Source organism: Rhinoraja longicauda, chromosome 30, assembly GCF_053455715.1.
Source record: "Rhinoraja longicauda isolate Sanriku21f chromosome 30, sRhiLon1.1, whole genome shotgun sequence".
NCBI classification, from domain to species: Eukaryota; Metazoa; Chordata; class Chondrichthyes; order Rajiformes; family Arhynchobatidae; genus Rhinoraja; species Rhinoraja longicauda.
Window position 1 is genome coordinate 27,820,342 of NC_135982.1, and position 11,672 is coordinate 27,832,013.

The window sequence follows — 11,672 nt, forward strand, 5'->3', positions numbered from 1 at the left end:
AGGTAGTGGATGTGTGACAAAATCAGGTGGACAAACATGCAGATTATTAAATAAAATAAACTGCAGCAGATAGACAAATAACAGAATGTTGAGTGTCTGAGATGTGCTGCTGGGAGTGGAGTTGGGTATCAAAGTAGTGTTTGAGGCTTTTAGATAGGTACATGACTATAGAGGATACTATTCACAAAGTGCTGGAGTAACTCAGCAGGTCAGGCAGCATCCCAGGAGAGAAGGAATGGGTGATGTTTTGGGTCGAGACCCTTCTTCAGACCGAGGATACTGATCATGTCCAGGCCGAGGACATCAGTTTAACTAAATTATCTTCCATGTAAGGTCAGAATCGACAAACCTGAGAATTGGTAACAGTCAAATGCCACAGTGTTCATGGACTGAGCAAAATGACTGCATCTGACCAATCTGTTCTATAGTGCATTGGGTCCATTGTCTAACACTTTGATCTCCCTATACCGTGTAAGGCAAACAACGTCCAAGCTAAGCAAACCATCTTTGATGTTTAGGCATGCAAGGAAGCATCAAGCCGACCACGTCAAGATTTGCAGTCCTCCCACATCTGGCCATGAATGATGGCCAGTTAAATAGCTAATGGGAAGAGACGTCTCCAAGAGTATCGCCTTTAGGCCAGAAGTGGCTGAAACATTTACAATTACGCTCAGCCGAAAGTGTTGCATTGATCCATTACTGGTTTGCCTGTGGAGGTCCTCGCCCTCACAGAAGCCCGTCAATTGGATTCATTCCAAATGGTAAAATTGATGAGAACATTGGATAAAGCGAAAGGTGTGGTACCAGACAACACTCTCATTGTGGTAGAAACAAGGAAGTGCACACTGTAGGGTTGGCTGGGCACGGAGCCAAACTGTTCCAGCACCATTATAAACACTGACATCTGCACACCAATTATGGGAAATTGCCCAGGTAGGACCTATTCACAAGCAGCAGGACACGTCTAATCATAAATTACTTTTTTATTCCTTTATCTGTACGCTGGGCGGCTTGAATGTTATCATGTGTAGTTGTCTTTGGCTGGATAGCACGTAATGAATAGCTTTTCACTAGACCCCCAATTAGTCTATCTTCAAATATCAGTAAAGTGATGGAAGCGATCAGCGATGGCACCCACTCACAAATAACTCATTCACGAGTTTGGGTTTTGCCAGGAACAGTTGACCCAAGCCCCAGTGGGAGAGTCTAGGACCAGAATACTTTGCCTCAGAGTAAAAGGACGTACCTTTAGAAAGGAGACGAGTAATTTCTTTAGTCAGAGGGTGGTGAATCTGTGGAACTCATTGCCACAGAAGGCTGTGGAGGCCAAGTCAGTGGACATTTTTAAGGTGGAGAATGACAGGTTCTTGATTAGTAAGGGTATGGTATCAAGGGTTTGGGGAGAAGGCAGAAGAATGGTGTTGAGAGGGAAATATCGATCAACCATGATTGAATGGTGGAGTGAAAGTGATGAGCCAAATGGCCTAATTCTGCTCCTGTAGCTGTATGAAGACATCATCACAGCCTTGGGCCAACCACGAGCTGGATTCCAGAGATAAGATGCGAGGGTCTGCCCTTGAAACCAAGACAGATGAACATGGCATGAAGGAGTTTTGGTAAAACACAAGTCAATAGGTTTCTAACTGAAAACATTTGCGGTTGGATTCAGACCTTTCGCACTAAGCAAAACAATTACGATACGATAGAACTTTATTTATCGCAGGAGGGGAACTGACCTTCCAACAGTCATAGAAAAACACAGAATACATGAAACATGAAATTAAATTGGGGCAGTCATCGGTCAGTAGCGCCGGCCCCAGGATTCAGGTGCTGGAGTTCCATGCGGTCCAAGTGCAACTATCTGCAGCTGCTTCATCAATGATCCTCCTTCATCCACAAGATCTCAAGCGTGCAGTCATCAGCAAACATCTCAGTCTGTGCTCGCGGTCAGGATACCCCAAAAAGACAAGATTTTCTCAACAATTCCTCGTTCAGTGGCAAAACCGTTTTCTGTGCATTGGCGTTAGTCAAATGCAGTTACTTTCTCGTTTACTTTAGATGTTCAATCTCTATCTATTTTCAAGAAATCGCACCAACTTCTCAAATATCACTGTGCTCAATGTGACAATCGACAATAGGTGCAGGAGGAGGCCATTCGGCCCTGCGAGCCAGCACCGCAATTCAATGTGATCATGGCTGATCATTCTCAATCAACGTAATGTGCAACGTAAGTATCTGAAGTTTTCTTTTCCCCATTATTTGCGAAGTCGCTCACTATCGGTTACTGTTTAGTTTTATTCGTGTGTAGTTTAGTTTAGAGATACAGCGCGGGAACAGGCCCTTCTGCCCATCGAGTCAGCGCCGACCAGCGATCCCCGCACACGAGGGACAATTTAATGGTTTTAATACAAAGCCATTTAACCTACAAACCTGCACGTTTTTGGAGTGTTGGAGGAATCCGAAGAATGGTCTCCTCCTGCACCTATTGTCTATTGTCTATCGCGGGTCACGGGGAGAACGTACAAACTCCGTACAGACGGCGCCAGGAGTCAGGATCGAACCCGGGTCTCCGGCGCTGTGTGAGGCGGTAACTCTACCGCCAGTCATAGTTTTATTTACTGTACAATTGCTGTTCATTTCTGAACGACAGTTGTAGAAAGCTACTACATTTTGTTTTCATTCTATTGAAAATGTTCCCATTTTTTTCACATGGGAAATGTAACGCCTAATTTTCCAAGCAAATTGACTTTTAAAAACAATTCGGGGATAAAAACCGGAATGAAGATCTGCCTTTGGCAGTAAGATACTGGTTTAATCCGAAGATAGACACAAAATGCTGGAGTAACTCAGCGGGACAGGCAGCATCTCTGGAGAGAAGGAATGGGTGACGATTCGGGTCGAGACCCTTCTTCAGAATGGTTAGAGGATAAGGGAAGCGAGAGATATAGACGGTGATGTAGAGAAATAAAGAACAATGAATGAAAGATGTGCAAAAGAGTAACGATGATAAGTGAAACAGGCCGCTGTCAGCTGTTTGATGGGTGAAAACGAGAAGCTGGTGCGACTTGGGTGGTGGAGGGAGAGAGAGAGAGAGGGGATGCCGGGGTTATCTGAAGTGAGAGAAATTAATATTCATTCCACTCAGCTGTAAGCTGCCCAAGCGAAATACGAGATGCAGTTCCTCATATTTTGAGTGGCTATTCTTTGCCATCTTGTGGTGCGGGTGATATTGCAATCAGCGAATTACCTGCCTGCCCTTGTGCATCTGAACAAGGGGCTACACAATTACAATGAGAATCTGCAGGCAATATTAATGAGCAGATCGATGTCGTTAGTCCAGCACACACTGAGTAGTTGGGCCACTATTTCCACTCTATTATGTTGTATTAAATAACCCGGTAACAAGGGAACCTCGGAGGAACGCAAATGTGTGGGTCTTCTGCCTTGATGGGATATAAATAAGGTAACGTGGGGGAGATGTGGAGGATGCAGATACCTCGTGGAGGGAGGTTATGAGGTGGTAATGTTGGACAAGGTAAAAAACAAGTATTCAGAATGGCGGCAGGCAAACTGTGGCAACAAGAAGCAGCTGGCAGGAGTCAGGGGAGTGGCAGTAGATCCTTAAGATCACGAGATCATAAGTGATAGGAAGGAATTGGGCCATTCAGCCCATCAAGTCTACTCTACCATTCAATCATGGCCGATCAATCTCTCCCGGCTAATCCCATTCCCCTTCCTTCTCCCCATTACCTCTGACACCCGTACTAGTCAAGAATCTATCTATTTCCATGGTTAACTCAATAGACAATAGGTGCAGGAGTAGGCCATTCGGCCCTTCGAGCCAGCACCACTATTCAATGTGATCATGGCTGATCATTCTCAATCAGTACCCCGTTCCTGCCTTCTCCCCATACCCCCTGACTCCGCTATCCTTAAGAGCTCTATCTAGCTCTCTCTTTAATGCATTCAGAGAATTGGCCTCCACTGCCTTCTGAAGCTGAGATTTCCACAGATTTACAACTCTGAGTGAAAAAGTTCTTCCTCATCTCCGTTCTAAATGGCCGACCCCTTATTCTTAAACGGTGGCCCCTGGTTCTCCTCTCTTCCCACCTAAACCACCCCATCCCCAGCAACCACAGAAGATGCAACACTTGTCGCTATACCTCCTCTGTCGACTCTGTCCAGGGACCCCGACAGTCCTTTCAGGTGAGGCAGAGATTCACTTGCACCTCCTCCAACCTCATCTACTGTATCCATTGTTCAAGATGTGGACTCTTGTACATCGGCGAGACCAAAGGCAGACTGGGCGATCGTTTTGTGGAAAACGTTCGGTCAGCCCGCGTGAACCAACCTGATCTCCAGGTTGCTGGGCACATTAATTCTCCTTCCCGTTCCCACACAGACCTTTCTGCCCTCAGTCTCCTCCATTGTCAGAGTGAGGCGAAACGCAAATTGGAGGAACAGCATCTCATATTTCGCTTACAGCCCAATGGTATGAATATTGATTTCTCTCACTTCAGGTAGCCCCGGCATTCCCTCTCTCTCTCTCTCTCTCTCTCTTTATCCCTCTCCCACCTCAGTCACACCAGCTTCTCATTTCACCCTACAAACAGCCTGTTTCCTTTTGATCATCATAACAGTATTTTTTTGCATATCTTTCATTCATTGTTCTTTATCTCTCCACATCACCGTCTACATCTCTCATTTCCCTTATCCCCAACCGGTCTGAAAAGGGGTCTGGACCCGAAACGTCACCCATTCCTTCTCTCCAGAGATGCTGCCTGACCCGCTGAGTTACTGCAGCTTTTTGTCTATCTTTGGTTTAAACCAGCATCTGCAGTTCCTTCTTGCACAAGAATCTATCTATCTCTGCCTTAAATGTATCAATTGACGGCCTCTGTGGCAAAGAATTCCACAGATTTACTGCCCTCTGACTAAAGAAATTTCTCCTCATCTCCTTCCTAAAAGAATGTTCTTTAATTCTGAGGCTATGACCTCTAGTCCTAGACTCTCCCACTAGTGGGCGTGCAGCGTAGGTTTACTAGGTTAATTCCCGGAATGGCGGGACTGTCATATATTGAAAGACTGGAGCGACTAGGCTTGTATACACTGGAATTTAGAAGGATGAGAGGGGATCTTATCGAAACGTATAAGACTATTAAGGAGTTGGACACGTTAGAGGCCGGAAACATGTTCCCAATGTTGTGGGAATCGAGAACCAGGGGCCACAGTTTAAGAATAAGGGGTAGGCCATTTAGAACTGAGATGAGGAAAACCTTTTTCAGTCACAGAGTTGTGAATCTGTGGAATTCTCTGCCTCAGAAGGCAGTGGAGGCCAATTCTCCGAATGCATTCAAGAGAGAGCTAGATAGAGCTCTTAAAGATAGCGGAGTCAGAGGGTATGGGGAGAAGGCAGGAACGGGGTACTGATTGTGAATGATCAGCCATGATCACATAGAATGGCGGTGCGTACAGGCTCGAAGGGCCGAATGGCCTACTCCTGCACCTATTGTCTATAGTGGAAACATCCTCCCCACATACACTCTATGGGATGGGGGTGGGGAGGGGGTGATGGAGGGGCAAGAATTGTGATCAGCTTCAAAAGCAACAGGCACCTCCACCACTGGACAATATGTACAGCTGATGAATATCACATTTGTGTGATCTTGCTGTGAAAGATTGGTTGGATTACAACAGTAACTAATCTTAAGTCACCTATGAATGATGTTGTGAATGTTGCTTTATCGTTACACGTTCTTTCTTATCACATTACTCTTTGTTTATGTGCATGACTTAAATCTAAAGAGTTGTGGGAACAATGATACAACAATGTAAGGGTCAGCCAATGATCGGTAATCAAGGATAGGTGAGAACGTTTTGATGCTATTTAAACCACGGGCAGTGGTACCTTCTGCAGCAGTCCATTTTCATCTGAACTGATTATTATCATACAGTGTGGCAGCAGACTTTTCAGCCTACCATTCATCGTGTACACCCCAGTCTACTGGAACCCAGCCTCCTGAAATGTCTCCTGCTTATTCCTTACCTTGAAATTTTGATCTCAATCTTCCCCAGTCTTTTCCCATTTCCTGGTCTTTTAAACTCAAGCTTGGCTCCTTCTTGAATTACATTGCCTTTTGACTCATTTCAAGTGGTCTTCTACAAAGGACATTTCCTTTTTCCTCTCCACTCAAGTTTCTGCACAGGGTCATCAATACTATATTATCTTCTAAACTATTTAGACTATTTTCTAAATGAGGAGAGAATCCAGAAATTGAAGGTGCAATGGGACTTGAGAGTGCTGGATAACGTTAATCTGCAAGTCGAATTGGTAGTAAAGAAGGCAAACACAATGCTAACATTTATTTCAAGAGGGCTTGTGTACAAAAACAGAGATGTAATACTGAGGCTCTATAAGGCTCTGATCAGGCCACTTTTGGAGTATTGTGAGCAATTTTGGGCACCATACCAGAGGAAGGATGTGCTGGCCCTGGAGAGGGCCCAGGGGAGGTTCACAAGAATGATCCCAGGAATGAGTGGGTTAACTTATGATAAGCGTTTTTCTCGGCACTGGGCCTATACTCGCTGGGGTTTAGAAGAATGAGGGGGGACCTTATCGAAACGTACCGAATAGTGAAAGGCTTGGATGATGCGGATGTGTAGAGGATGTTTCCACTAGTGGGAGAGTCTCGGACTAGAGGTCACAGCCTCAGAATAAAAGGACGTTCCTTTAGGAAGGAGAAGAGAAGGAATTTCTTTAGTCCAAGGGTGGTGAAACTGTGGAATTATTTGCCGCAGAAGGCTGTGGAGGCCAAGTCAATGGATATTTTTAAAGCAGAGATAGATTCTTGATTAGTGCGGGTGTCGGGGGTTATGGGGAGAAGGCAGGAGAATGGGGTTAAGAGGGAGAGATAGGTCAGCCATGATTGAATGACGGAGTAGATTTGATGGGCTGAATTCTACTCCTATTACTTATTATCCATGTGCAGGCAGTGATGTTGGCATGTTTCCTCGTTGTTGGGCAATGCTATTGGAATACTGATCAGAAGTTCGATCTTTCAGATGTAATATTAAACAGTTCTGTCAGCATGGTAGACACTAAATATTTCATAGCACTTTGAAGATGACGTGGGAAGTGGTTTGCCATCCAAGTCAATATCTGCCAAGTCGCCCATAAATTATTTTTTTCTCTTTGCTAACTGTGGAGGATTGCATGTATAAAAATACTCATTATTCTAATGTGATTGATTTTTTTAATTAAATGCTTTGGAACATAGCCAAGGCGGAATAAAATCACAGTAGGATTGATGGAAAAGAGTGCTTGTTGATCAGTGCAGATGTGAAAGGCTTGAAGGGACTGTTTCTGCACTGCATTATTGTGACTCTAGAGAATCTTTGTTAATTTTGGGTAGGAAAATTTCATGTAATATCTTTTTAAGATTTACCATTTTAAGCCACCAAAATTAATTTTAGATTTCAGTCCCAGGATCTAAAGGTGCAGGTAGATAAAGATGAAGTATTTTGCTCTGTGTGTCTTCATGGCGGAGTTGCAGTGAGTAATGTCATAATGCAATTGCTTGTGGAAATGGTAGTGAATCAGCAAGTTTATAATCCAAAAAAAATATATAAAGTCATTAATTCCTTATTCATGTCCCTCACTTTAACATAAAGCCGTGTAATGAGAAGCAGATGCCCTGATCACCTCATCTCTCCTTACAGACAAATGCAATCAGTCTGAAGAAGGATCTCGACCAGAAACGTCACCCATTCCTTCTCTCCTGAGATGCTGCCTGACCTGCTGAGTTACTCCAGCATTTTGTGAATAAATACCTTCGATTTGTACCAGCATCTGCAGTTATTTTCTTATATTAAACAAATGCACTTTGTTTCCATCACTGATGGAAGATGAAATGTGAGAAGCAGAAGGGTAGTTTGGTTTCTAACTCCCCTGTTGAACCCAATGGCCTTTTTTTCCCCCAAAATTACTTTGTCTGAAAGCTTGACTTTGCAGTTATTGTCATTTCTTTTCTTTGATGTGTGTATTTGAGCTTCAGTAAAACATTACAAGGCGTATATGAGTGGCAAATGTTTGTTAGTTCACAACTCCACCATTGAACTCAAAGGGAGTTGCACGGATATATGCAATTTATCTTTGTTTAATGGATGTGGAGAGAAAGGTTGGTTCCAACATACAGCCGGTGGGTGCAGTGTCACCTTTTGCATGAAGCTGTCCAACTACCCTGTCAATCTCCCGAGTTGACAATGGAAGGTAAATACCCCCCCAGGTCCTCACTGGAGAACAGCTTCCATTTAGCTTCCCGACTACAAATTCAGGTGTGGGAAAAAAACTGCAGATGCTGGTTAAAATCAAAGGTAGACACAAAATGCTGGAGTAACTCAGCGGGTCAGGCAGCATCTCGGGAGTGAAGGAATGAGTGACGATTCGGGGCAGACACCCCTTCCCCCTGACATCAGTCTGAAGAGGGTCTCGACCCGAAACATCACCCATTCCTTCTCTCCCGAGGTGCTGCCTGACCCGCTGAGTTAGTCCAGCATTTTGTATCTTCCTACAAATTCATGTATTTGTTCAGCAAGAGCAACACACACTCAGCGAGTTGTACACGCTGAGTTACTCCAGCACTTGGTTTCTTTTAGAAAGATTAATGGTTGTGTTTGCATGTGTGGCAGGTACTAAGGAAAACTATTTGGCTCTGAACCAGAATTTTCTGACAGATAACTAGCAACGTTAAAGTTTTTGCAAGCACGCCTGGTGTGAAACTGCTCACTGTGTTGTTCCCTCCAGGCAGTAGCTAATTTGACACCAATTAGTCAATACAAATGTACACTAGTTTTTAACATACACCCCCTTGCCATCATTTCATTTCTTTGATCTGTGTATTTTTGTAAGCTCACATCTCCAAAGAACTAAAAGGGAGTTGCATGGATATGCAATTGTTTTTTGTTTAATGGACGTGCAGAGAAAGGTTGGTTCTAACATAAGGCACCTTTTGGATGAGGCTGGCCAGCTATTCTGTCAACCTCCTCATTTCTCTTGAGTTGACAATGGACGGTAAAGTGGCAATCATATTAATTTTCTTTCCTTTCCCAACCGTTTCTCTCCCACCTCCTTCCCCTCAGGTCCTCACTGGAGAACAGCTTCCATTTGGCTTCCAGAAGGTAGTTTAGACAGATAACTAGCAGCATCAATGTGAATGTACACTAATTTTTGCCATCAGTGGAAAAATGGCACCTTATTGTTCCTTTCACAACCTGTACCTCAAATGCAGTGGCAAATAAAAAGGTAAAAGACATAAAAATTTAAGATGCATTTATTAGAACATATGTATAATTAAATTTATTTTTGTAAGAAAATCAAAAATAGTTTTTTTCACACAACTCATTTCCGCGATTTTTAGACAGCAACATTACAGTTATAGAAAATAGGTGATTTTTCAGTTTACATAATGCACCAAACAATGTCATCAATATTATGCAGAGTTCATGCAGATTCATTGGTGTTGGAATAATTTAGTGAGCAAGTTCTATCCTTTTACTGAGTCCATCCCCACCTCCCACAGCACACGTATAATGCTGCCCATTCCAGACTTCATTCCTGTTTATTATCCCACTCAGGTAGTTCCTTGGGGAGAACCAGTTCTAAGGTAGAACACAGGCACGATTATGTTAATGGATCTTGAAGAACACATGGATACAGCAGAGACACACACACACATGACACACAGACACCACACATCCCACTCCCCATCGGTAACATGTTCCAGGGACAGTGAGAGCAAATTGTACAAAGCCAAACAAATATTCTCGATGCAAAGCTAAAGTCCCTCACCTGTGCCTTCAGCTTGAAACTAAAGCAGAATAATGTCCTTAAGTGGACAGACACACAGCTAATTCAGTGCTTTTGAAAGTAGAACAAAACATCACTGGCACAAACATTTGGCATAAGTATTTGGCACAACAGTTTTTAAACACAATGGACAGACAGGAAAAAGACACATTTAGCCCAAGATTACCCATGCAATGGAATGTAGACTGTCTAACACCTTTGGGTGCAAATAAACCAAAGCTAATTGTTTTAAGCCCCTATTGAGATGAGTTAGAACCATTCGTTCATGCTGTTGAACCAACAGTCCTAATCACCCAGAGGTGGCTACACTCACCACCACATGGAGGGATCAATGCCAAGCCCACCATGTGGTCACACAGGCACAGCAAGGGTTACTGACCATTGTTGAGGAGCAAGAACGGACTGATATTCTGCTTTCAGTCAGTGGCACTGTAACCAAGACAGCATCAAACCAGTTGTAGACTAGGGAATGAGCAGAGCTCCCTTGTCAGACCAGGCACAGGTGGAACCAGTTGGCCAGGGAACAATTTTATCTGAAAAAGGCTTTTGGTGTAAACCTTGTTCTGGCAAAGGGTTATTACCTATCACTTTATTGCAGAGGCTCTCAAATCTATTACAAAGATCCAGAAGTTTCGCATCAGATTGCCAGCATCTGTAAGGGTCACCATTTTGTTTCATTTGTCTCCCTGCTGTGTCTGACAGCTTCCAGAGCTGGTTTACTAGACACCTCAACCCCACCTGTCTACTCCTTTACAGCACAAAAACTATTTCACAAGGTGCAGCCTGAGCAAATAGACGTTTGTAAAGAAAGAGACAAAGTGGTGGAATAACTCTTCAGTCTGAAGGGCCGACACGAAACGTCACCTATCCATGTTCTCCCGAGATATTGCCTGACCTGATGAGTTACTCCTGCACTTTGTGTCTTTTTCTGTAAGCCACCACCTACAGTTCCTCATGTCTATGGCAAGGTTTGCAAAAAGTTGTTTCAAGGATATTCCATTCACTAGGTCCTCTACTTCCAACCTCCCCACTGGAGGTAACTGAGAAAGTTGAACATTTAAGTATTTTTCCCTCAGTCTCAATCATTTGAATATTTCTTGCCTTGATTTTTAAGACAATTGATTTCCTCTAATCCAAAAAAACCCATATATTTTCTTCTTAAAAGGCACTTCTATTGTTTTTCCTTAAAACATTTCCAGGGTTTTTGAACAAACACCTAGGTGACTCAACACTAACTGGGTTGTTCTCTACAGGAACTGGTTCTGGGGTCAACAGGCCTCGTGGTCTCTTTCTGATTCCGCAAACAACAAAGTTCTACCTGCCCCACCTGATGTGTGACAGAGCTCCTGCCCATAGGTTGAAGGCAGGGGGTTGGGAAGCCAACGCTGTTCTCTCCTCCTGGCCCCACTCCAGGAGAGGCATTGCATACAAAATGCAACAGGTAGACACAAAATGCTGGAGTAACGCAGCGGGTCAGGCAGCATCTCTGGAGAGAAGGAATGGGTCGAGACCCTTCTTCAGACAGATGTCTCACCCCCTCCCCTGACATCAGTCTGAAGAAGGGGCTCGACCCAAAACATAACCCATTCCTTCTCTCCAGAGATGCTGCCTGACCCGCCGAGTCATTCCAGCATTTTGTGTCTACCATGTAGTCGCTTTGTTCTGTACAAGGAGGTCACGATGGAAGAGAAACCACAAAGATGAACTTAACCAAGGATGTTTGGTCGGTATTTTCTAATGATGTTTCCCATGCTGCCGGGATGATGATTTGGAAGAACTGAGATGGCACCCCTGAGATTGGAGGAAG